Below are 27,391 nucleotides of genomic sequence, written 5' to 3'. Positions count from 1 at the left end.
TGTGCAAAGCAGCAGGACCCAGATAACTCCTCTCAGCATAAAGTGGAGCACAGTGCCTGGCATTGGCAATGTGCAGGCATGGGAGGAGAATCTAGGTTTGCAATGGGTGAAGCCTCATCAAATCAGAAGAAAGATCAGTGGAGGAGAGAAAGGGGAAGGATGGGCTGAGGGAATAGGAATGTAGTGATCTAACTGTCCTATGTACCTATATGAATATGTCACAGTGACTCTTCACCATCATGTATGTCCACAAGACGCTAATTAAAAAACAGCTATAAGAGCTGGGGTTGTGGCTCAGTGGTGGAGGGCTTGCCTAGCATGTATGAGGCACTGGGTTTGATTCTCAGCATCACATATGAATAAATAAACAAATTAAATCTATAAAAAAACAACTATAAGTAAATAGCAGAAAGATCAATAGAATAAGAGAAAGAGAATGGGGAAGGAGGATAGAGGGAAAGGTAGTATTGGGGGCAGCAAAACAGATTATATTCCATGCTTTTTATGTCAAAACAAAGCCCAATGTTATGTCTAACTAAAAAGGACTAATCAATTTTAAAAAAGGGAAATGTGTGGATCCTCTCATTACTCTGTGGAATGGAGATAATATCTGCATTCTCAAGTTTGTGTGAAGCTAAAATAAGGTGTGTGGCAGTGCCAACTATTGCTTGGAATAAATAACTGTAAGGTGAGGCACTTTTCTTTCTTGCTTAAGGATCTAGGTACCATCACTATAAAAATTAGATACTCCACAGTGAGAGTGCTGGGGAGATTGTTAAAAGCTCTATAAACGTATTAAAAAACGACAACCTGGTATTGCTTTGTTCTCTTTTTACCTCTTTATTTTCAAATGGAATAGAAAAATATTGAGGATCCTGGTATCTGGATTCTAGTTAATAGAGGTCCTCTCATTCTAAATGATAACAAATTTAAAACACTCTCAAGATGCCTCACAGTGACGTTAATAATAAGAATCAGGAATCTCCCAAATGCCATGGGGAGGAAGTAAAGTTCCATCCCATATCACCAAGCCACTCTGCCTTGTTGAGTGCCAGGTTCTCTGAGGCAGGGAGCGCCACTCTGGGCTTGAATCTATGCAGTGCCCGTCTTGGACATAGGTGCTCAGCATGACTGACATGCCTCTCGATTGTTCTCTTCATTGGTTCCTCACATATAGCCTCTATCCAATCTGTTTTAAAAATGAAGTTGTAATGGACCACTTACTCTCTATTTGGTACCATTTCTAAAATAATGGCTGAAATCATCTCTAACTGGAGAGAGAAAAAAATATATAAATAAAACAGCACCCGAAACATTCTTGTCCGTTACAAAGCCACAGGCTGAATAGAAACAAGCTTTTCTCTTAGAAAAAGGTCCATACATCCCTGTCCCCTGCCTAGTCCACCTTCTGTTGCACTCTTTTTTTTTTTCTTTCTTTTCTCTGAATCATCTAAAAGAAAAGAGGTGCCTCATTTAACGGAGAGCAAGTTTCCCCACATTGGACAGCCAGATCCTCATCCCTTTTAGCCCTAGCATCACCTTGGTGAAACTTCAAGAATGTGCCCAGACACAAAAGAGAATTTGCTCCTCCTTCTGGGAAACTGCTCCCTCAGGGCCCCATAGGTTTGCCAGAGCCAGCTGAAACTTCGGCATTGCTAACTGCTTCAGGAGGTCAGACCCAGCCAGACCCAGGCTACTGTGCATTAGTACCTAGGGGTGGAGGGCAGGTGGGGCAAAGGAAGGGAGGGAAGAAACACAGAGAGAGAGAGAGAAGGGGACCCCATGTGTGCCACAAATCGCCTCTCTCCTGCACCCACCCAGGCACGAGTGTATGAAATAATTCCTCCTTTGTCTGCCAGCTGGCTTTCAAAGCTATGGGGATGAGCCTGCTGGACCTGTCTGGGAGCTTGTTAAACTGCACGGGGTAAGTCAGGGAGAGGGAGGGGTGGGGGAAAGATTAAAGGGCGAATACAATCTGTGTGAGGCAGTGGCCCTGACTCTAAAGAAGCAGATGATCTAAGGAAAGGAAGAGCTTCCCTCTAAGACCAGAGACTGCATGCAATGCAAATGACTCCGCACGCAGCTGCCTCTGGCAGGCAGCCACCCGCCTCCCAAAGAATAAAGTGAGAGCAACAATTCCCTCCTGAACCCCAAAGCTTAGTGACTTCAAACGGAAAAAGAAAAGTGACATGCTTTTTTCCCCCTTACCCCAGTGAACTCATCCATTCCCCAAATTGTCCCGATGACCTCAGCATTTGCAGCTGTGGTCTCCAAACTCTTCCCTCTCAATCCAGGGGATCACATCTGGTGCAGGGCCTCGATACCATACCTGGGGTGATCGTCTTTGAAAATGCAGTGCTTCATAACCCCTTTTACTCTAGCGGATGCAGCTGAGGGGCCTTGAAGTCTTCAGTCATGTTTTCTTGGGAGATGGCCCTCTGATCTTGGTGCAGTAAGGATTTGCAGGGAAGGACTGTGAAGCTAGGGTTAGTTTCGGGGAAGTTTTGATTTTTCACCTTTCTCTTCATGAGCAATTATAGGCCTGACCTGAGAAATGATATTGGCCTCTTTGAACCAGTCCTGCCTGTGTGTGCTTTATGGTCTGGCAAGGACCTCATTGATAATGGTAACATTATTGTCTATGTGCATGCAGATAATGACTCCAATCATTAAACTGACTTTAGAAAATTTCATGGAAAAATGGGCTCGAATTATTGATATTTGAGGGAAAACATAAATGTAGAAGGGGCTCCTTTTGTTATTGTGAGAATATCAATTCATCCTACCAATGTGGGAAAGAAATCTGGCAATTTTCTATATATCAACGGGCTGGGGATGTGGCTCAAGCGGTAGCGCGCTCGCCTGGCACGCGTATGGCCTGGGTTCGATCCTCAGCACCACATACCAACAAAGATGTTGTGTCCGCCGAGAACTACAAAATAAATATTAAAAAATTCTCTCTCTCCTCTCTCACTCTCTCTTTAAAAATAAATAAATAAACAAACAAATAAATAAATAAATTGCCCAGGCTAACCTTGAACTTTAAAAAAAAATATCAAGGGCACTAAAAATCCTCAGATACTTTGATGCAGATATTGAATGTCCAGAAACATCTCATACAGATGATGCAAAATGAACCAAACTATAGTATAAAACTTCAACCTAGTGTTATCACAGAAAAAAGAAAGAAAGAAAGAAAAACACCTCCACCACCACACAAAACACAAAGAACTTAATAAGTATCCAATATTAGGAGAAGAGCTAAGTCAATGATGTTGTATCCACACTGTGGAATATTATGCAGTCACTAAAAACAAGTGACATAAGTAAGTCTCTGATGCAATGCCTTGTTCATGTGATGCTGGAAAATGCCAGACTATAGAACATGATATCAATTTCAGGACTGGGAATATAGGTCAGTTGGTAGAGTGCTTGCTTTGCATTTACAAGGCCCTGGGTTCAATTCCCAGCACTTAAAAAACAAAAAAGCCTCAACTTCATACATGATAGATATGCAAAATATAATTAATATCTAAATGAATTTCACAGAAGTTGTGTTTAGGAGGGATTACTGATTTTTGTTTCTTTTAATGTATTTCTAGCTTTCAATTTTCTTTTTTCTCTTTTTTAAAACTTATTTCTTACGTAACAATAGTGGAGTGCATTACATTCATATTTTTTTTTGCATTACAATTCTTAATATACTTTTATACCACAACTTATCAAATCTCTGTTTGTATATATGGTATGTTGACACCAAATTCACATCTTCACACATGAATTTGTATAATGATGATCGTCTCCTTCCACTATCCTTGCTATTTCCCTTCTCTCTCCCTTTCGCTCCTACCCCTGCTTTCAACTTTCTATGGTAAGGATGTCTTAATTTTATAATTGGGGAAAATTTACATTAAAAAATCAAATACTTTGCAGGTCTGTGTCCTCGGCAGGGTCCTTGGTAATGGCCATAAAGTAAAATGGCACAGGTATTTGGAAGATAACATAAATGAATGAGCCAGGCCTGGTAGGAGAAAGTGGGAAACTGTAGGGAGCTGATAGTTATTATATCCAGCTGATGGTTATTATGAGGAAACACGGGTTGGCCCAGAGCTGCTGAATCTGATTTTCTTTTTTAACAAAAGTTTTAGTTCAAGATTTCTACATGAAATCTACTAAGTTTTAAATGAAGATATAAACTTACGGTTTAAGAAATCAGCTGCATTGGGCTGGGGATGTGGCTCAAGTGGTAACACACTTGCCTGGCATGTGACGGGGCACTGGGTCCAATCCTCAGCACCACATAAAAAGAAAATAAAGATGTCCACCGAAAACCGAAAAATAAATATTAAAAAATTCTCTCTCTCTCTTAAAAAATAAAAAAAAAATCAGCCGCATGTGTTGGGCAAAGAGGCCTGCCAGGCCTCCCTTTGAACGTCACCTGTTGGACAACACAAGTGTAGTCTTGGGGAGCTCTTCACCGGCCAGGGCTCCGGGCATTGTACCTATTTCATTACTATTAATAACACCACAGCAAAGAGCCTTTTGCATTTAACTTCGGCAATTAACTCCTGAATTTCAGATTCAAAAGATATGGCTATTATATTGATATTTTGGATATATATGGTCAAATAGTTTTCCAGCAAGTTCAAATTTATATTTCCTTTAACTGTTCATGAGAATACCCATTTTTAATACTATTTCGAGCATAGAGTCCAGTCAAACTTTTACCCATTGTTGATCTTAGAGAGGAAAATTTATATTGTTATATTTAGTCGAATTGACTTAATTAATAACATTAAGTAGATACCCTACATTTATTGATCTTTGGTATTTTTTTAACAAATTGTATGTTCATATTTTTTGCCTATTTTTAAATCGTCTCTTTAACTTTGTCTTATGGTTTGCTATTTTTTGTGTGTATTTCTCTCTCATGAATAAATGTCTTTAAAAAGTCATTTATATTTTAATTTTGTATAATGGAAAGAATTTTTAAATTCTTTGAACACTTTTAAATGGGAAATTCATTTTTCTTAGTAGAGTGCCTTGAAGAATCACTTAATTTATATATAGTCACTGTGTAATTTGTAAGAATTGTACAAATTTGTAGTTTGTAAGAAATAAGTATAATTTGTTAACAGTGAAACAAAGGGATAATCATACTCACTGAAGTGCTGATAATGTTAGAAAGAAGACATGATAACAAGAGAGACAAGGAGTTTTTTTTAGCATATATAATTCGTAAAGGATTACTATTGAATATATATGAATAACTCTTACAAATTGAGGGAAAAGAACAGAACACCAATAAAAAATAGACAAAAGATTTGAACACACTTCAAAAATAAAAAATCCAAATGGCTAAATTAAACATTTCAAAAACCTAATTAGATTTTAGATAAATGTAAATTAAAATATTAATAAAAACAAACCTATCAGACATTTGCTAATGCCAAATGCTTTTGAGGATGTGGAATATCAGGAATTGCCATAAATTACTGTGGAGACCATATGACCTCTGTGGAAAAATGTCTAGTGTAGACACATATCCTATGACCAATCATATATATGTTTCCCCCCAGGAATATGAATATATATTCCTAGAAACTTCATGCTTAGTATACACACACATATACAATAATATTCATCAAAATATCTTTTATAATTTTCCCTTAAATAGCCATCAATAATAGAGTACATAGATTATGATATGGAAAATTAGATAGCTGCAAACATGAACATATTAAAGTTATGTGCTCCAGCATGGATAAAGCTTATCAACATGTTTTGAGAAAGGAAATTAAGACACAAAGAACATATTCAGTATTATTCTATGAATAAAAAGTTCAAAAGAAACTAGATTATATGGTTTAGGGATGTTTACTTAGGTAGTAAAGCTATAAAGGAAAATAAGGAAGTAATGATAACAATTTTAGAATATTGGTTATTTCTAGCAGATGGAGTGGTGACTATGATGGGAAAAGGTGTGTGCATGTCCTAAAGTATCTGCAGTGTCTTTCTTGACCTAGTTATTTTTTGGTCTGTGTATTTTAAAAATACATATGACATTAAACATCAAATAAAAGTTTGAAGAGTAAGAAAAAAGCATAAAGGTGAAGAGACAGTGGTGAAAAGAAATACTGTGAGAGGATGAGCAAGATAGCACAGGAAGGAGCCAAAGCCTGCAGAAAAATATCATTAATTGTATATTCCAAGGCTGGGGTTGTGGCTCAGCAGTAGAGCACTCGCCTAGCATGTTTGAGGCCCTGGGTTTAATCCTCAGCATCACATAAAAATAAATAAAATAAAGGTATGGTGTCCAACTACAACCAAAATATAATTTTTTAAAAAAAAATATATATATTCCAGGTGTTAGGAAATACAGAGGAGTTTTAGGACAAAGATATTTAGTATTAAGTTTGGATTATAGTTATATCCCCTCTCATTTTAAACCTTTAATAAATTGTGTTAAATATGTAAATGCTTTGAATGAGGTTTGGGGGGTATCAAAGAAAAATAACCAAATTGGCATGAAACAGAAGGGGAAGTTTATGTAGATTTAAGTACAGGATATTTTGAGAAAGGTATGGAGGGGCCATGGGAATGTGAGTCCTAGAATGTGTACAGAAATGTTGGTGATGAAATGCAGAGTCCCATACAATCTGGAATGTGGCATAAGCCAAATGGATTTATGTTTCCAAATCTGATGCTTATAGATGTTGGTTTATGGCAGGATGTTCTCTTTCCCTTCCATTCAGAAATTTAAAACTCATTGGTAATAAATTTATAGCTTATTGGTATTTATATTTTGATCTCTGATTTTTCTTTTTTTTTAATTAGTTGCTCTTGACAATACAATGTATTTCTGATTTTCCTATGTGCTCAAGAAACATTTCTCATTTTAAGCCTTTAAATCCTCAATTTGCCTAAAATTCTACTTAGTTTAATTAAGGATTAGGGAGTGCCTAATTCTGTTTTTCAGAAAACTTGCTTAGTATTTTTCTTTGATATTTGAAAAAAACCTTTATTTAATAATGTATTGCATTTTCAGGTCTATATACTTTATTATATTTTTTTCATTCTATTCTTGTGCTCCTTCTATCTTTTGGATTTTATAGTTCTTTGGTAAAGTTAAAACTCTGACAGGAAAAGTCTTCCTTATTGATATTTTCCTGGCATTTCCCCTTTTCAAATACCCTCAGAATCATTTTGCTATGTTCCAAAACAAAACTAGAAAAAAACAAAACAAAACAAAACAAAAATCCTGTAGGACTACAAAAGAGAAGTTATTCAATTTATAGATTACTTTCATTTGTGATACAGAGTATTTTTATTTGAGAATGCTCTTTAATTACTCAGAGATATTTTGTGTGCTTTCTATTGAGATATTTGAGATATGTTAGGATAGTATAGATATATATCTATTAATACATGTATATATATCCTACATTATATATGTATATATGTATGTGTGTGTGTGTATATATATATATATATAACATACATATCTTCTCTAGAATATTTCTTGCTAATTTCAGCACTCATTATTAGTTTTAGAACCTAATTTAATAGATTAGCATATATATAGACATATATTAGCATATATATATAGACATATATTAGCATATATATATAGACATATATTAGCATATATATATATTAAAAGATTAACTGCATTGAGGGAGATTAATTGAATTTTAAAGCTTTAAAAATGCATTGTCATTTTTTTCCATTTAATAGAGAGTCTTCTCAAATTCTGTCCCTGAATTGACAGTCATTGTCTTGGATTGTAGGAGTTTTCAAGTTTATTTGTTGTTCTGTCCTTCCATAGATATTTCAGTACAAAGCTAGGGAGAATATCCTGGCCAGGCACTATTTTTTAAGCAAAAGTATGTTCTCTAATGAACAAATAATTAAATTTCAAGGTATACTTTATATTAAAGCTGCTCAGGGTAACAAATTTAATATGTTGCTTTATTTCAAATCATTCCTGTAATCTTAAATTAATGTGTACCTAATAGCCACTCATGTTTGCTTTTTGTATGCATATAATTTCAAGGTATACTCAATATACAAGGTGTGTAGCATGTTTTACCACCTATCCTGGTAGCTTTTCATTAAACTAAACTAAAGCAGAGATCTTGCTACTTTTATTTAATTCTAACTTTGGCCCTTTTATGAAAATCAAATGTCAACTGCCCAAGTGCAGGGATAGGAAAGTACTCAACTGTGTGCCCAGAGGTTCTTGAAGTAAAAGGTTGGGTAATTTATATGTTTAATATAAAGTGATTTAGAGCCTGGGGCTTTGATCCAATTAAGTAGAGAATCAAATTAGCTGGAGATTAAATGAAGATGGAATGAGGAGAAGTCTTGCTAGCTCTTGAGTTTTCTAAAGAAGGCTTTTGGAGAAAAGTGGTTCTCACCCTTGGCTGCACATGTTGGAATTACTCAAGGGGCTTTTAAAAAATTTGAGGCCCCATCCTATCCCAAGAAGATTCAGTTTAATTTGTTTGCTGACCAGCTAGGCTATCTGGAATTTGAAATTCTTCTCAACTGATTTTAACTTGCAGTTGTAGTTAAGAATAACATAGATCTCGGGCTAGGGATGTGGCTCAAGCGGTAGCGCGCTCGCCTGGCATGCGTGCGGCCCGGGTTCGATCCTCAGCACCACATACCAACAAAGATGTTGTGTCTGCCAAAAAAAACCCTAAAAGAAATAAATATTAAAATTCTCTTTCTCTCTCTCTCTTTAAAAAAATAATAACACAGTTCTCAAAATTCATAGAGCTAGATGGCCACTGAGGAACTAATTTTGAAATGTAGATTCCAGGGTTTCACCTTGACAGCTCCTGTCCTGGTACAGTAGGTGAGGGTAAGGCCTAGGAACATGCACTCCTAACAGAAGTCCATGTGGTTTCTGATGTAAATTGTTCATTCTCTACACTAGGATGTGATTCGTCTTCCTCCCTCTGTCTAACTTCAATCACCTCTCCGAATAGCATACTGTTCTAGTTAGCTTTTGTGTCTCTATGGCCAAAAGACCCAACAAGAGCAACTTAGGGGAGGAAAAGTTTATGTGGAGCTCATGGTTTAGTCCAGAGACAGCCAGTTCCAATTCCCTGGAACTCAAGGTGAGGCAGGACATTATGGAAAAAGAGTGTGGCGGAGGAAAATGGCTCAGGACATGATCCAGAATCAGAGAATGCTAATCTCAGCTCGCCAAACATATACCCCAAAGTTATGCCCCCATCAACCCACCTCCTCCATCACACCCCACCAGCCTTCAGTTAGCACCTATCAGGGATTAATTCACTGAGTGGGTTAAGGCTCTCATAACCTAATCATCTCACCTCTAACCTTCCTGCATTGTCTCTCACACATGAGCTTTGGGGTACACCTCTTATCTAAACAATAACACCTATCTCTCACTTTGTTGGGTTTGATTGTCCTGAGCTGTAGAAAGCTGAGTTCAGCATACACCTCTGTGCCTAGCACATTATCTTCTCTGATTGGTACCATGACCCTCTAATGTGTTTGAACAATATTCATAATTATTGGTGTACCCTTCTAAAGTAAGTCATGAAGTTTGATGTGTAGATGCTTTTAATTTAAATGTTTTCTGCTGAGAGCCTTACTCTTTATTATTTTTACTTCATATTTTTATGATCCACCCATATTGCTAAAATTAAATCCAATTCATTGCTACTTGCTGTGCAGTATTCCTTAGGGGCAACTGACCACTCTGTTTTTACTTACCCAGTTCCCTCTTGGATATCCAATTTGCCCCAAACCAACTGTCACAAGAGGCCATAATGAATATTCTCTTAGACATTTCCTGATGATCTAGGTGAGAATTTTTCTGAAATACATACCAAAGAATGAGATGTCCTCAACACAGGTCACAAACTTAGTTTCACCAGATAGTGCCAGAATGCTCTCTAGCTGGTTGTGCAGTTATACCTGCTCTTTGGCCTTGGATACTCACCAGCTATGATAATGTAGGTATTCTAAGGGGCGGAGAGGGGTGCGGTTCATGACCCTTTAAATCACACTGCCAGGAAAGGCACAATATTTGAACTCATGATGGGGGCGGGATGTGTGTGTGAGGGGGCAGGGGAGTGAAAAGGGAGTCAGGTTCTTGAGTTGTGATTCAACAAAAACCTGTAAGGTGTTTTTATGTTCACGACAACAATAAGTATGAAAATGATTCATGATTAAAGTGCTAAAATTAAATCCAATTACCAAATACCAGTGGTATTTTACAAACTAAAAGCAATAATAAATATTTTTACGAGTAGAGGTGAGAGATCCAAAGGTCTGATCTGTCATAAGAAAAATGAGCTATAAAACCTGGTGACTAAGCTGGGCATGGCACATGCCTGTAATACCAGTGGCTTGGGAGGCTGAGACAGGAGGACCTCGAGTTCAAAGCCAGCCTCAGCAAAAGCGAGGTGCTAAGCAATGCAGTGAGACCCTGTTTCTAAATAAAATACAAATAGCGCTGGGGATGTGCCTCAGTGTTCAAGTGCCCCTGAGTTCAATCCCTATTACCACTGCCCCCCATCCCCTGCCAAAACAAAAAACAAAAAACAAAAAAATCAAACCTGGTGACTACAGCTTGATCAGGTCAATTTTATGACCTTGAATGATAGGCATCCATTTGGAGGTTTTTGCTTTGGAGAAACTATCTTCAAAAGTCAGATAAAAAATATCACAATTTTAGAGAGCAGGGAATTCCCATTGAAAGGTAAGATTCCTGATAGCATGGAATAATAATCATGTTTAGTTAGTACCTTTTGAGAATTTATCATGTAGCAAGCACTGAGCCACACGATGTATAAACATTACCGAATCCCCATTAATCCTAAGAAGTTGATACGATCTTATTATCCCTTTTTTTAAAAGATGAAAACCCTAAGGCTTAGAGAACTTAACTCATTTGCTTATAGTCACACAGTTACTAAATAGTAAAGCCAGGATTTGAATCTTGGGTTTTGTTGTTACTTTCGATTCTAGATTTCTAGCTCATAATGAGTACAGAAAAAAAACAAAAGCCAAAAGAAAGCACTGGTTTGGAATGAGCCAAAAGGTTCAAGTTCTCACTTTGTCTATAACTTGCCAGGATATGGTGCTGGTAAATTATTCAACCTTCCTGAGCCTCACTTTTGGCAACTGTACAGTGGGGCCAGCAATCTATCTTTCATAAAGTCGTGAGCATGAATGGGCACCATGTGTGGCACATAGTAGATGTCTAATAAATGTTATTGTGTTAAATCTCTTCTTCCAGCCTCTGGTATATTTATATATTTATTGAATAGTTGATAGATTAAATAGATTAAAATCTTTCAGTTATTATCTGAAGTTCCACCTAGATTAATTTGGTAGGGTGAAGATCTGAGAAGGGGGAGAGATGTAGTTAAGGGGCCCTAAAGAGATTGCCAGAGGCCACCCTGGTCTAGTTTGCAGTTTCCCTGAAGACTTCCCTGGCTGCTGCCCCTTCTTTACACCATCAGTGAGTTACCTGACTGATCTCCAGCGAAGGAGAAACAAAGACGGCAATGGAGCAGCCAGACACAAGCTCATTTTGCCTCCTTCCCTGGGCCTCATGCAGGGGGTGTTGTGGGTTCACACAGCCAAGAGCCAATGCAAGCTCTCCCAGGGAACTGCTGGAGAGGAAATTAATTAACCCCTGCCATGGCTCCCCAGCAGGGGGCCGGGAATTAAGCTGTCATTCCTCCTGGATGCTTGGATCAGCCCCCCTCTGGCTGGCGCAGACTCTGAATGAAGGACTCATCTGCCCTCCCCTCCTGGCTGCCCCTGCCCTTAGACTGAGAATGCCGCTCGCTCTGAGCAGGTAAGCTGGGCATTCCCTTTCAGAGGCAGAATTGTGCAGTCACTGCCACTTGTTTCTAGGGTTGGAAACTCAGGAGAGACCTCTTCCAGGGGGCTCAGAATCGGCTACCCGTAGCTAAAGTAATGCGATTTGCAGAGACCTTGAGAAAGTAGCGTTAGCTATGGACACCAAGGAAACTGTGCAGCGTTTGAGATTCCCTGGCATCTAGACCATTGTTAGCTCTCCAAAGGGAGGCTCATGCCATGTGGAATTCAAAGCTGCTGAGAGCTCCACTTTTAATGAGATCTTTCAAAGGGAATAGCTCAAATGGTCCATCAGAATCGTAATGTCAGGTGGATTTCATGGTCCAGACAGATCTGACGTTGTCTCCTTTCTTTCTTTTTTTTTCTTCTTCTTCCCTTTCTTTAAGGTTTCCCCATAAACCAACAGTAATAAAAAAATTACTTAAAGTTCTTCTGGGAAGGTATTGATTTATTAATAGAAGCTACTGGTTTTCTGCATCAATGGCCGCAGGGACTCTCACTGTGTGGTTGTGATGGCTGGCTTTCCCCACCAAGCCTCCAGAGCTCCCCGCAGTCGATTTATCAACACAGGATGACAACTTCATTGTTGTTCTTTGGAAACTTTGGCTCTCAAGAACTGCTTGGGGTTTTAGGGTAGGGAGATGCCTTAGGGGGAGTATTCTTGTATGGAGTAGTAAATCCTCTTGAAAAATGCTAGATCTTTTGAAAACTCAGATAGAACCAACTCCTTGCTTTCTTGCCCCCTCCTCCTCCTCCACTCCACCCTCAAAGATGTATGTTCCTTTCTGGAACTTTCTAAAACCCAATCAATAGAAATAAAGCCTTTCTGGCAGTCTAGGACTGTGGGAATTTTGCTTGGGTAACCCAGATGTTATCACATTCCCCAGCTTGTGTGAAGGAATTCGCATTAATATAAATAACTCAGATGTCCTACTTGTACTAATTTTTCAAAGCTGCTGTAACAAAGTGCCACAAGTTTGCCGACTTAAAACAGCATATATTAATTCTCTTATAGTTGTGGAGGCTAGAAGTTCATGCTTAGTTTCACTGGGCTAAAGTCAGGTGGCAGCAGGACTGGTTCCTTGGGAGGCTCCAGGGGAGAATGTTTCCTGGCATTTCCCAGTTCCTACAGCTGTCCCCATTCCTCTGTGAATGGCTTCTTTTTGTGTCATTCCATCTTCATCTGTTTTCATTTCCCCTACTCTTTGGACTCTGACGCTCCTACCTCCCTCTTATAAGGACCATTGTGATTAGATCAAGCCCATGTAGATAATTCAGAATAATTTCCCCAAGATCCTAATTTAATAACATTGTACCATATCAAGTAACACCCCCAGATATGGGGGATTAAGATGTAGACAGAACTGAAGGGCCATTATTGTGACCACCACACTCTCCTTGCTCCCATTTGTTCATTCAGGACTTTAGCTCCTGCAGTTACCGCACCCCCACCCCAGATGTCGTTTGGAGTCGCTATGCATGTCCCCATCCCACATAGGCCCACAAGAGACTCCCTTACAGCCAGCCCACTCCTCAGAAAGTGAGCTAAAGATCACATCCAAGGGGTTCCTGATCCAGAAGTGCTGGATCCAGGCAGAGACATGGAGAGTGTTTTTCTTTCTGATTTAGGGCTGCACTTTGTCCCCGGGGCCTCACAAGCATTGTTTGTGGCAGGAGTTCTATAAGGCGCTCCCTTGAAAACAGCTTCTTGCTCAATAGCTTGCTTTCTTCCTGGGAATGGAAAATCAATCCAAGAGGCCAGGTGGGGATCAGACACAATACGCTGCCAGACTTAGCTCCTGTGATGTGCCAGGCACTCTTTTATTGCTGGGAATTAGAGATAAAAGACAATTTTGCCTCCTGAGTTTCCTCACAGTCTCCCATTAAGGCAAACTTCTCACACTTTCATGAGCAGAGGTATCACCTGTTTTTTTTTTTTTTTTGTACCAGGGATTGAACCTCGAGGCACTTAACCAATGAGCCACATCCCCAGACACCTTTGGTAATTTATTTAAAGACAGCATCTCTCTAAGTTGCTAATAATACTCATGATCCTTCTGCCTCAGCCTCCCAAACTGCTGGGATTACAGGATTATACCACTGCACTGGCTCACCTGGGGTCTTGAGAAAGTGAAAGTTCTGATCCAGTGGATCTGAGGTGGACCTGGAGAGTCTCAGTTTCCTAAAACCCCAAGTAGCAAGGCTGACCATCCACAGCTGGTTAATTATGATGTGGTCCAAGTGCTTTGCCACAGAATGCACAAAGGTTGTGTGTGCAAAGGAATGCACCTAGCCAAGGCTGGGAGGAAGGAAAATGATTCCTAGAGGAAACAGCCCCTGGAAAGTGTCCTAAGTTTGATGGAAACCAGGCAAAGGACTGGGAATGGAGACAGGAAAGATCTAGAACAGCAAGAAGAGAAGCACAACTGTAGCAGAGTATAAGATGGGAGGCTGGCACAAGGTGAGGCTGTTGAGCCAAGCAATGTGAGTCTGATCATGTAGAACACATTCCACTCCAAGCTTACAAATTGGGACGTCCTTGAATAAATAATGGAGGGTGAGGGAGAGGAGAAAATGGAGCCAGAGAATTGTCTCTGTTACTGGCTGTTCTGAAGTGTCCACCTGGTTTTGTTTGGTGTTATGGTTTGGATATGAGATGTCCCTTGAAACTCTCATATGGCAATGCAGGAATAATCAGAAGTGAAATTATTGGATTATGAGAGCTGTAACCTAATCAGTTGATTAACCTACTTGACAGATTTATAATTCAAATGGATTACTGGTGATAACTGTAGGTAAGTGGAGAGGAAGCAGGTCCCTGGGGGTGTGTCTTATGGATGATATTTTGTCCTTGGCTGTTGTTGCTGCTGCTGCTGCTACTGCTGCTATTCCTCCTCCTCCCTGTCCTCCTCCTTCCCCCTTCTCCTTCCTCTTTCTTTCTTTCTCTCTCTCTCTCTATCTCTCTCTCTCTTTCTTTCTTTCTTCTTTCTTTCTCTCTTCCTCCCTCCCTCCCTCCCTCCCCCCTCCCCCCTTTCTTTCTCTCCCCCACTCCTTTCTGGACGCCATGAGCTGAGAGTAGCTTTCCTCTTCCATTCCCTTCCTCCATGATCTGCTTTACCTCGGGCCCAGAGGAATGGAGTTGGTTGAAGGTGGACTGAGACCTCTGAAACTGTGAGCCCCAAATAAAATTTTCCTCTTCTAAGTTATTCTTATCAGATCTTTTGGTCACAGCAACAAAAAGCTGACAGATACAACTGGAAAAATCACAGGATAGTTAAATGAATGATAGAAAAACATTGCTTTTAAAATATAAGCCTCATGTAGAACTCCTGAGCGTGTCAAGGCAATACTGTATTTGAGGTCAGCCAAGGTCTGTTCTATTCCATGATGGTGGCAGGAGATGAGCCAGGTTTTGATACCAGTGGAAATGATAGTGTCTGGGTAGGGTGGAGTGGGATTCAGGACCAATTGTGCTGGCACATGGGGGAGGGCACTGTCTCAAGGCCTTTTGGCCACACTGCTTCTTCTCAAGTCTCCTCATCTTAGTCCTAACCTTTGAAAAGTTGTAGTAAAGTGCCGCTTTTGTAGAGTGTGCATGGGTCCAGAGCTCAAAACTTGAAAGGGCTGAGTACTTTCTAATGAGAAGCCATTAGTAGAGGTGATGCTAGACTTATGTTCTGAAAACCACTATTCTTCATCCTTCTAGTTCTAATATCTGGGGCCACTTGTCTCTTTTTTTCTATTCCCTCCAGGCCTGTCTCTGGCTCTTAGGACTGATTTGACACTGGATTTGTCTTGATTCTGTGCTTTTACTGCACTGAATTCTCTATATTGTCTACGCATCCAAAAGTTATATAATCTTCAAGACTCAAACACTTTATGAATCTGTTTCTGCTAATATTAGGTGAGGTAAAGTGCCTCCCAAAGACACATGTGCCAAAGTCTTGATCCCCAATGCAGCAAGCCCTTCAGAGGAAGGGCTTTTGGGAAATGGTTAGATTGTGAGAGCTCTGACCTCATCAGTGGATGAATCCAGTCTGATGCCCAACTCTATACTGGTTTCTTATACTGCACTTTCTATAGATATTATGTATGATGGTTTCGGCAAGGACATAACCAAAATATTTATTATTTAAAAAATTATTTTTAATTGGCACATAGTAACTGTACACATTTATGGAGAACAGTGTGACATTTTAATACTTGTATACAATGCATAATGAACAGATCAGGGTAATTGGTATGTCCATAATGTCAGACATCATCTCTTTGTGTTTGGAACATTCAAAATCCTCTCTATTACCTATTTTGAAATATTCAGTTAACAGTTGTCAATCATAGTTACCTCCTAGGCTGCAGAACATCAGAAGTTATTCCTTCTATAATGCTGAATTCCTGCTACATACTCTTTACTCATCTTCTAGAGCTCCATTCCTCCCTTCCTCATACCCTTTCCAAACTCTGGTAACCACTCTTCTATTCTCTTTGTGACCAACTTTTTAGCTTTCACATGTAAATAATAACACGTGGAATTCATCTTTCTGTGCCTGGTTTATTTTACTTAACATAATGTCATCCAGATTCATCCATGTTGTTAAAAATGACAGATTTTCATTTTGTTTTAAGACTTAATAATATGGCCACAATATTTATTAAGATCCTCATGAAAAGTTTGGGACACAATGGATGACTGCAAGTGTATGGCATTGTGATTGGTTAATTCAATGTAATTAATGGATATTGATTTATGATTTAAAATCATCTTAGAAGGAATGCTTTAGTTATGTGTGTCTCAAACTCTCTCTTTGGTCCAATAATTTTTAACAATACTTAAATAAAAACATGAACAACTGGTGTATCAGGTAATATTAGCACACAGTAACTCAGATGTACAACACTGTCATTTTTTTTCTATATTTGACTTTAGTTTTGCTCTTAACCTGTCATCTATCCTAGAACACACAATCCATTTTATTCCATTTCACAGGCTGTTGTTTTTTTTCTAGTCAATTTAAGTGTAGGTATCTCATTCATTTTCAGGTAAAGCACGATCTTTTGTGACTCTCTTTTTCTCCCAGCTGCTGGGAACGGGGTACAATACCTTAGAATCATTGACCTAAAGACACCCACTGCTCTGGGGTACAATACCTTAGAATCATTGACCTAAAGACACCCACTGCTCTGAACCGCAGAGCAATCTGTGAGTGAGTGTTTTCCAGATAAGCAAGACACAAAACCCCTGGGCTCTGAGTCTTCTTCTACCTCTTCAGAATTTTAATGGTCTCCTTTTCCAACTGCCCTCTAAACTTGAGTTTCTAAGTTGAGATATTAGAAAACTTGGTGGGAGATGGAGCAGTTGGAGGTGGTCATAATTATTCACTTCACCCACCTGAAGGTCCAACTCTGTAAGTGATGAATGTGATTTTGCACACAGGTCTAATCTCAAAGCTTCAGGTATCATAATAGTGTGATGCCCAATAAATGGCAGGTATTCTGAGCATCCTCTTAGGTGTTTGGGTTAAGAAAACAATTGCTAATTTGTCTGAGCTTCCTTAAGAAGCCCTGAACCTGTCCTCTTGCTGGAGAACTCTTCAGTTGTATCCAACATACCTCCTAGCATTTACATCACACATGAGACCTAGAAGAATCAGCTGTTTCTCTCTTATGAGTGATTTGATGTCCATATCCCCAAGTGTCAGGAGCATGCCAGGTGACACTTACTGAAAGGGTAACAAAGCAGGGTCAAATGTCAAGCTGGGAAAGCTCTGCCAAGTTTACCTTTGGGGCACAAGTCTATTCCTCTTTATCAGCAGTTTTTTCATCTCGAGTTTGCTATTTTGCAAAGGATGGCAGCCTAAACTGAGTTCCTGAGAGGTGAAGTAGGGGAAGATAGAGAAAGGAAATCCACAGCTAGCATTTGTCTCATTAAAATCTGTCAAAGTCAGAGGAACAGAAGGCAGCAAAGAGCTAAAATCAGATGTCACTAGCTTTCAGAATATGTTGACATGTGGGGGGAGCAAACTGTAGTGACAATGTGCCCTTCAGCTGCCTTGGATCTTAGCTGGGAATAATAAAGCCCTTTGCAGGCTGCATCAGGGAGGCAGACAGTAGTCTAGCACCCGAGCACAGGAGGTGCAAAGGACAGTTACAGCTGATGGAGACAGGACCTTAACAATGACTCCTGTCTTTGAAGAAGCATTTTCTCTTGATGAAATCAGCTTAGGAAAACAGTGTAATTTTGTTCGCAGGAAAGCTGGGTTCACCATGAGTACCTTAATCACCTCTTTTACCTGTACATGTAAGGTTGAAAATATTTACATTTATATTAAAGGGAAAAACAGAACCCCATCCATCCAGACTAATAATTTACTTAGAGTGGACAACAGAATGTTGGCTTGTATAAATGTGATGTTACAGTGGGAAAAGTATGGAGTCTGGAAGTGAATGGAGAGCTGCGCAAATCCTGGCTCTCTACTTACTGTGCCTCCTCAGCAATTTATGTAATTTCGGTTTCCCTCATCATTGAAAGTGAGATGCTTTTGATATTATTTTAAAATAATCTGCTTTTCAGATTATTGTGAACATTTATACAGTAGTGTAAATGTCATAAAAATATACTGTACATAATGTAATAGGCACTCAATAAATGCTAGTTTTTTTGCCTTGTGTATTTTCTTTATAATTTAGAATCTATTTTAACTAATCATTGTTTTAGAATCTATTTAATCTATTTATTATTCACGTGTATCTTAAAAGCATCTACTTAGTACTAGAAGGTACTACAGGATTGAATTTTGTTCTCCAGTTTACCGTCTTATTTGGTAGGTTTCCAAACCACCATTCACTTCCCCTCAAGACTTGATTAGGTCATATAACCCATATGCACACCTCTACCTGAGCTCCTACTCCTCAGGAAAAAGGAGCATTTGTACTTCTTTGGCTGTTCTGACCTGAGCTTTTAGAGGAGATATTGTTCTGTTGCTACAGGGAAGATAAAGTAGGTCCTGGGGGAGAAGTAATTTACAGAAAGGAAGTGAAGATTTCCTTCTATAAATGGTGAGCAGGAAAAAGATGAAGAAAATATGGTAGTTACATAGCTTTTGGTGACCATTTAAAAAAACCAGAACTCAGAAAATCTGGTCTGATAAGGTCTGTTTTTATTTTTGAAAGTTTAAATACAATCTTATGAAAATATAAAACTTAGGTTCACACACATATGTTTAAAAATGGCCTATATTGTGAAGAATAATAGTAAATGAAAGTAACACACACATAGAACTGTGTAAAAATAAGTTATCAGTTAATTTGATACTTGCTATGGAGGCACACAGTTAAAATAACCAAAATAGATGGTTCTGTGAATCCGTCGCTCTTTTAAAATGGTAAATTCATTACTTTAAAGTAAATATACATTTTTATTTGTTCTCTGACCATACTGAGAGGAACCTATTTAGCCTCAAAAGTTGAATTCTGGGCCCATAAGCAAAATATCAGCATGGTTCCCTTTTCCCTTGATTAACATGAACTTGTTGTTGTTACATGCAATAGCTAGACCAAACTAGTAGAGGTAAAATGTCAAAAGTCAGGTCAAATGGCACAAGTCAGAAAGAAAAATGTACTGGAGGGATAATGGAGCATCTCTCAGGCTGACGAAGAATGGAGGACGCACCTGGAGTAGGGCAAGCTCTCAGCTCTAGGGTACAAGCACCACCCTGAGACTTGGGCCATCGCTTTGAAGTTCTCTCCCTCTACTTGCTGACTTGTTTCTCCCTTACTGTGTGTCCTCTACAGTGTGGAAAAGAAGGCTGTGCTGGCTCTTCCTGAGCCCAGTATATTTCTACCACCTGGTAGGGCTATAGACCTCCCGTCTAGCTGAAGATTCAGGAAGGACAGTCTGGTGATCTGGCCTTGTTACATGTCGCACTCTCCCATCCAAATTGCCCTTCCCAATGCTCACCCTGCCCTAGGCTCCGTTAACCAGGACCAGGGCCTGGAAACCGGAAACACAGCAGCAGCTCCTAGGTGGAGGGCAGTAGTTCTGGGCAGGATTAACTTGTATATGGTCCCATTAGTATTAGTTCCTTAAAGGGAGTGCCAGCCTTTATAAGTTGTAGTTTTGCCTGTTTCCAGTATAAAATCATCTGTTCTAAAGACACAGCAATGGAGCCCTTATACCTGGACTTGAGTCCTGCCCCCTGACCACTTACTAGTGGTATGACCTTTGGCAAGTTGCTTGACTTTTTGGGGCCTTAGTTTCCTCACTTATAAAACTGCTGTTTCTTACTGCATGAGGTTTAGGTGATGATTACAGGAATTATAACATCTAAATCTATGTGCAGAAGAAGGTCTGGTGCATTGCAAATGTTAATAAATACTGCTACTGTTAAAATGAATGAGAAACAACAGTAAGGAAGTTCTCTGCCCTCCCCTCTCTGTCCTCCACACTCACCTCCCACTTGAGATAACTGTTAGAAGCTTGATGTCTATTTCTCCAGATTTTTCAAGCTTATGTTCATGGGTATATATTTAATGGGCTTATTTATAGATTTTGCAAATTGCTTTTTTCAAAAAAAATTTAGCTTCTTTTGATTTCAACACATCATAGATCAAGACTCATCATTTTCTCAGACTAGTGAGGGGAAAAAAATAGATGTAGAAATGGATGTTTATATGCAAAGTAGACCTAAGACCCATAGTCATCAATGTCTAGTAACTTCCTCATTTATATCCCTGGCTGAATTCCTGGAAATAAAATTTATGCATGTTCATCAGCATCTATAGCTGGCATTCTCATCTGCAAGATAGTGCACTGTGTTCTCAAGCCATTACATTTCCAGGCCCTCCCAGAGTTTATTTCTAGTGAAAGAGATTACAGGAAATTATTTTAATGACTGCATTCCTGAAAGAGGTTTCTTATTACTCTCTAAAACCTTTATTGACCTCTCTTTTTATATGTGAAATTTCAGTTAGAATATTCTCTGACTGGGGAAATGCAAATCCAAAACCATAATGAGATATCACCTTACCCCAATGAGAATAGCTAATATGAAAAGGACAGAAGAGAACAAGGGCTGGTGAGAATACAGAGAAAAGGGAATCCTTGCACACTGTTGGTTAAATTGATTATATAATTTATTGATTTTATAATTTATTTCTATAATAGTTTGAATTTTCTCTTTTACCTACAACTTGATTAATAAAATATTTTATAAATTATGAGGGGAATGGTATTTTAATTATTTGATTTATTAATAATTTATAGTTTAAAATTATAATCAAATAGAATGATCAATTATATCTCTACTTTTATGAAACATTGATTTTTTTAAATGAAATAATAATAGATTTTTATGAATGTTGCATATATGCTTGAGAAGAAGGAATATTTTTTTGTTATAAAGATATAACATTTGATACATAGTCAAATTTCTAAATGTTGGTTTCTTTCTATCCTTCTTTTTGTCTACTTGATATCAAAGAGTTGTGAGAGTAGGATGTTAAAGTCTTTCATCATTAATGTGTTTCTTCATATTTCTCCTTGAGGAGTGAGTAATTATTCTTTACATAGGTGTTCACTGTGTCATTTGGCACGTAAATATTCATAACCATTATATGTTCATTGAAAATTGCAGCTTTTAGCACTGCAGAGTTTTATTTTTAGTTTTTGCTTTTTAAAAATATGTTTTCAAAAATTTTCAGTTATCTCTTGATTAAAAAGATATTCAGTCTCTTAAGCCAATAGTTAATAATAAACGCAAAGAAATGTGGAAAAAATACAATTTGTTTTGAATTCTGTTGCTTGATATTCAGATTATAACTTTTGTAATCTATGGCTTCTATTATCTAGTAAGTCATTGTCCATTCCTTTATTTTTGAACTTTTTGAATTACCTTATTTAGGTATGTATCTTATATTCAGCCCAGAGTTACAGGTTGTTATTAGCCAATTTGAAAATGTTTTCTTTGAGTAAGAAAGTCAAGCCTATCTACATTTTTTGTTATTACTAATATTTGTTTCAATTCTGCCATATTATTTGATATTATAATTGCTGTGTGTATTAGTTTATATTTATTGTGGTTATTTCTCCAATAATATAATTTCTACATAATTTTGTTATATTTAAAATTTTGCATGTGTGTTGTATTTATTGTTGATTTCATGCATATTTCTCCTTTTTAGGGCCTTTTGTCCTCATTCTTATTTAATCTTTTATTTTTTGTTCTGCTGGTATTAAAAGGAAGTTACCTCCTGAATGTTCACCTATGACCTATACAATGGTAAATAAGGTTATTTTATTTTTCTCTCCTTTCTCTCTTTCTTTTCCTCTTCCTCTCCCTATTTCATCTCTCTTTGGGGAACATTCTTCTACTTTGTCAGAACATAAAATATTTACACACTACTTTTTTCCTCCTATACTCATCATTGTTTTAATTTGAGCTCTAAAATCATGTATATTATTTGCTTTATCAGTTCTTTTTCAACATTTTTCAGTTATATGTTCGTTAAAAAGATACTCATTCTCTTAGTTAAAACAATCCTTAGCAAGAAATACAGAGCAGGAAGCCTCACAATACCAGACCTTAAATTATATTGCAGAGCTATAGTAACAAAAATAACTTTGAATTGGCACCAAAATAGGCAAGAAAACTAATGAAACAGAATAGAATACATAGAAACAAACGCACATAAATACAGTTAATTCATATTAGACAAAGGTGCCAAAAAACATAGATTGGAGAAAAGATAGCCTTTTCAACAAGTGGTGCTGGGAAAACTGGAAATTCATATGTGGTAAATGAAATTTAACCCCCATCTTTCACCCTGCACAAAACACAACTCAAGTGGACCAAAGACCTAGAAATTAGACCAGAAACCCTGCACATATTAGAAGAAAATGTAGGACCAGCCCTCTGGCATATAAGCTCAGAAACTGATTTTCTTCATAAGATCCCTAAAATGCAAGAAGTAAAATCAAGACTCAATAAATGAGATGGTATCAAACTAAAAAGTTTCTTCATAGCAAAGGAAACAATCAAAAATGTGAAGAGAGAGACTATAGAATGGGAGAAAATCTTTGCTGCTTACCCTTCAGATAGAACATTAATCTTCAGAATATATAAAGAACTCAAAAAACTTAACACCAAAAAACCAATCAATAGGCAAAAGAACTGAACAGATTTTTTTCAAAAGAAAAAATATGAACAGTCAACAAATATATGAAAAAAATGTTCAACATACTTAGCAATTATAGACATGCAAATTAAAACTACTCTGAGATTCCATCTCACTCCAGTCAGAATGGCAATTATCAAGAATATAAGTAACAACAAATGTTGGCAAAGATGTGGAATAAAAGGTACATTTGTACAGTGCTGGTTGAACTGCAAATTTGTGCAACCACCCTGGAAAGCAATGTGGAGATTTTTAGAAAACTTGGAACGACCATTTGACCCAATTATTCCACTTTATATCCAAAGGATTTAAAATAAGCATACTAGAGTGACAGCCACATCAATGTTTATAGCAGCACAATTCACAATAGCTGAGTTATGGAACCAACCCAGATGCCCATCAACACATGACTCGCTAAAGAAATTGTGTATATATACAAAATGGTATATTACTCAGCCACAAAGAGGAATGACTTTGTTACATTTGCCAATAAGTAGATGGCTCTGGAGACTATCATGCTAAGTGAAATAAGTCAATCCCCCAAAACCAAAGGTTTGAATGTTTTCTCTGATATGTGGAAACTAAATCACAATAACGGAGGGGAGGAAAAGAAGAAAAGTTCAGTAGATTAGACAAAGAGGAATAAAAGTAAGTGAGGGGGAATAGGAATAGGAAAGACAATAGAATAAATCTAACATAATTTCCCTATGTACACATGTGCAAGTACCTAAGTGGATCCCACCATTGTTCCCACCCATAAGAATAGGGTCTATTCTAGATAGAATATATAGACTATATCTAATTAGAATAAGATATATTCCATGCTTGTACAATTTTATCAAAATAGATTCTACTGTAATGTATAACTAAGAAGAACCAATTAAGAAATAAAATAATAAAAAGATGATCATTATCTAGTATATCCATCATGGTGAAAATTGTTTCCTGGGTTCAGAAGTGAAAAATTCTTAGATATTACAATGATATATAACCTTTCAAAGGATCAGAAGATCTATGCAAATATGCTGCCCTTGGGAAATATTAGAAACTTTATAGTGATGGGAACAAGTGTCTAAAAGGGAGGCAGAGGGTTGACAAACACTATTCTTCTAGAATTTTCAGTAGTGGCTCATGTTTATAATATTCCTTGAGTTACCAGATGTTCGAAACTATTTTTCTCTGGTCTAGGTACTTGAAGCAAAAGTTGCCTATACATAAAATTCTTGACTTGTGTACTTCCTTTCCTTGAATTGCTTGAAAATTCAGTGAGACAGTGGCCATATTTTGTATTTTGTTTCTAGGAATTTTGATGCCAAGTTATTTCTCTCACCTCATGGATAGTTTGATCATTTTATCTAAAATTCCCTTAGGATTTTTTTCTTTATCGTAAACAGAATAATTTTACTAGTGTAGGACTATTAGCTGATCAGAATAGTTCTGATTCTATTTCTCTTGATATCTGATGGATCTTTCAATGCACAGATTTAAGTGCTTTTTTATTTTTGGAACATTTTATTTGGTAATAATTTGAGTATTCATTTCTGTCCTGTAGTTTGCCGTTCCTTACTTACAGACTACAATTATATGAATTGTATGAATTATATGAATGTTTGACCTTCTTTGCCTTCTTTTCTCTCTAAAGTTTTTTACTCCCCCACCCCACCCATTTTAAATTTTTCTCAGTTGTTTTCATACCTTTCTTAGGTACCTCTGTTTTAGTCTTTTTAGGCTATTATAAGAAGAGTGGGTAATTTATAAAGAACAAAAATGTATTTCTCCAAGTTCTTCATGATGAAAAGCATAAGAGGAAAGTGCTGGTAGATTTGGTAACTGGTGTGGGCTCCATTCTTCATAGATGGTGGCTTCTATCTGTCCTCACTTAGCAGAAGAGACATAAGGAGAAAAATGGTAAATAGGTTCACTTAAACCCTTTTGTAAAGACATTAATCCCATTCCCGAGGGTGGAGCCCTCAGGAACTAATCATTTCCCAAAGGCATCTTAATACCATAACCTTGGAGCCTTCAACACAGGAATTTTGGAGCAATATAAATAATTAATTATAATTAATATAAATAGCATAATATAAATATAATTAATATAAATTATTAATATAAATAATTAATCATAATTAATATAAATTAATATAAAATTAATTATAATTAATATAAATTAATATAAATATAATATAATTAATATGAAAATTTCACTTTAATCTCTTCTCTCATGTGCAGCTGTTAATTTATTCTCATTTCTGAGATTGTTTTGTCTTTTCCTTCAGCTTTTTTTCTAGATTTCAACAATATGTATTGCATTTATTCCTAGTTTTTTCCTACGTTAATGTTTAGTTCTCAAATTGATTATCAGTATAAGAATTTTTTCTAGATGGTTTTTTGAAGATATTTAATTCATTTCGAGGTTAGTTATGGTTTTCTTCTGCATTATGGTTTATTGTGGGGAGAATTTTTCAACTGAAGCTCATTTTTTTTTTCTTGTTTTCATCTTAGGATCTTCACATACAACTGGATTCCTTTTTATATTTTATTCCTAGGCCTCTTGTGAACAGGGTTCCTAGTTTCAAGAGTACTTTCTTTTTTATTACCAGGAAATGTAGTTTCTTTACTGGATTATACTGGCTGCAGTGGGGATAGCAAGAGATGCATCTTATTCCTCTAATTTCAATAGGATTAAAATTTTCATCTTTCTCCTCTTTACTTCTATTTTAACTGCCCTATTTCTTAAGGTCACCATATTTTCTGTATTTATCTGACTGTCCACCAAAAGCATTGCTTTTCTGAGGTTGCCACCTCTAACATCTTTCACTTTTAAGCCTTTCCCTTCAGGTATTGTTGTGATATATCAAGTCCCAGATTTGTGTCCAACATCTTAGCATTTGATGTTGGATTTTTACCATTTTGAGAGTGTGTTTTTTGCCTCCTCATCTTTTACATGAAACATCTTAAGTTACCTTATTCTACTCTCAGTACTCATAAATACGCAATGGCAATGAAGCTCTGTAGAAATTTTAAAAATTGGTATTATTTCTTTTAGAGAATCTAAAAATTGTGGTATATTCAGTTAATGCTAAATGTGTGGGTATTATTTGGCACTTTTCTTTTCTTTCTTTTTTTTTTTTTTTTGGTTCTGGGGATTGAACTCACAGCCTTGTGCATGTGAGGAAAGCACTCTGCCAACTGAGCTATATCTCCAGCTCTATTTATTACCTCTTGTTGATCATATGGTTTGTGTGAAGATTTGGTTCAGATGGTCATAATTATTAATAGGAAACAGTTTAACAACTTTGTTGTGTTTTGTATTTATTCTATGTCTTTCCTGATTATTTATCAAAGATACTTAGTGGATGTACAGTAAATTAGTTGATTTAAGAAAATTGTAATGAATCTTTCTTTAATATTATTTTTTCCTTGTCTTATTGCTTTGGATAGAGTGATAGTGGCTTTAATAAGTATTCTACTCTTAGAATCAATCATTTCTCCTGATAGCCACTCTTAATTGCAATACCAATTATAATTTTGAGTCTGGCAAATAAAAACATTTCATTCCTTTACCTTTGTATTGAATATTTAGGTTATTGACTTGGAAAATGTTAATGATGTGTTACAATGCTACAGTAATAATTACCTTTAAAATAGAAATTACTCTCTTATACTTAGTTCTAAAGTAAGGTGTAAAACTCTAAAATGCAGGTAAATTCTAGATTTTGGTTGGACATTTGATAGGCAAAAATGTTGTGTACGCTTCAGAATGAACAGGAAATGAAAAGAAAACGCTATGATATGACTAGCAAAAAGGAAATTGCTTCTTTTCTTTTGAATTATGGTGGGAGTTTAGCAACACGTGTGCCTTGGGTGAAGTAGTGACAAATAAAAGATTTGGGATGGTCCTGTGGTTTCCAAAACAGCAAATAATAAAGATGTTACAAATAGGAGCCAGCAGGGAAGTGAGGCTGGCTCCAGGGGACTAGAAAAATGAGGTCTTCATTGAAATGAGGCTGATAGAAAATATCCTGGGTCGTTTTATAGATTCACCAAATGACATGGAGCATTGAGAAACTGTGAGTTTTAGAACAGAATCAGATGCTCCTCAGGGCCTTGAATGTATGCTCTAGAGAAGGAGTATGGTGTCAAGATTTGTGAGCTAAATTTGTTTTGCCTAATTAGGTCACCTAGGAATACTGAGAATCTATGTGCATTTTGCCCAAGTAAAGTTTGACATGAATATCATACAATATTTTCTGTTAATTACATTTCTCAACATAACATTGTGGTAAGAGTGCTTGTATTTTATAAAATCTCAGGAGTAATAGTAAGGGAGAACACACCATCC

This window comes from Ictidomys tridecemlineatus, chromosome 4 (genome assembly GCF_052094955.1).
Source record: "Ictidomys tridecemlineatus isolate mIctTri1 chromosome 4, mIctTri1.hap1, whole genome shotgun sequence".
NCBI lineage: Eukaryota > Metazoa > Chordata > Mammalia > Rodentia > Sciuridae > Ictidomys > Ictidomys tridecemlineatus.
Note: the sequence above shows the minus strand (reverse complement) of the source record.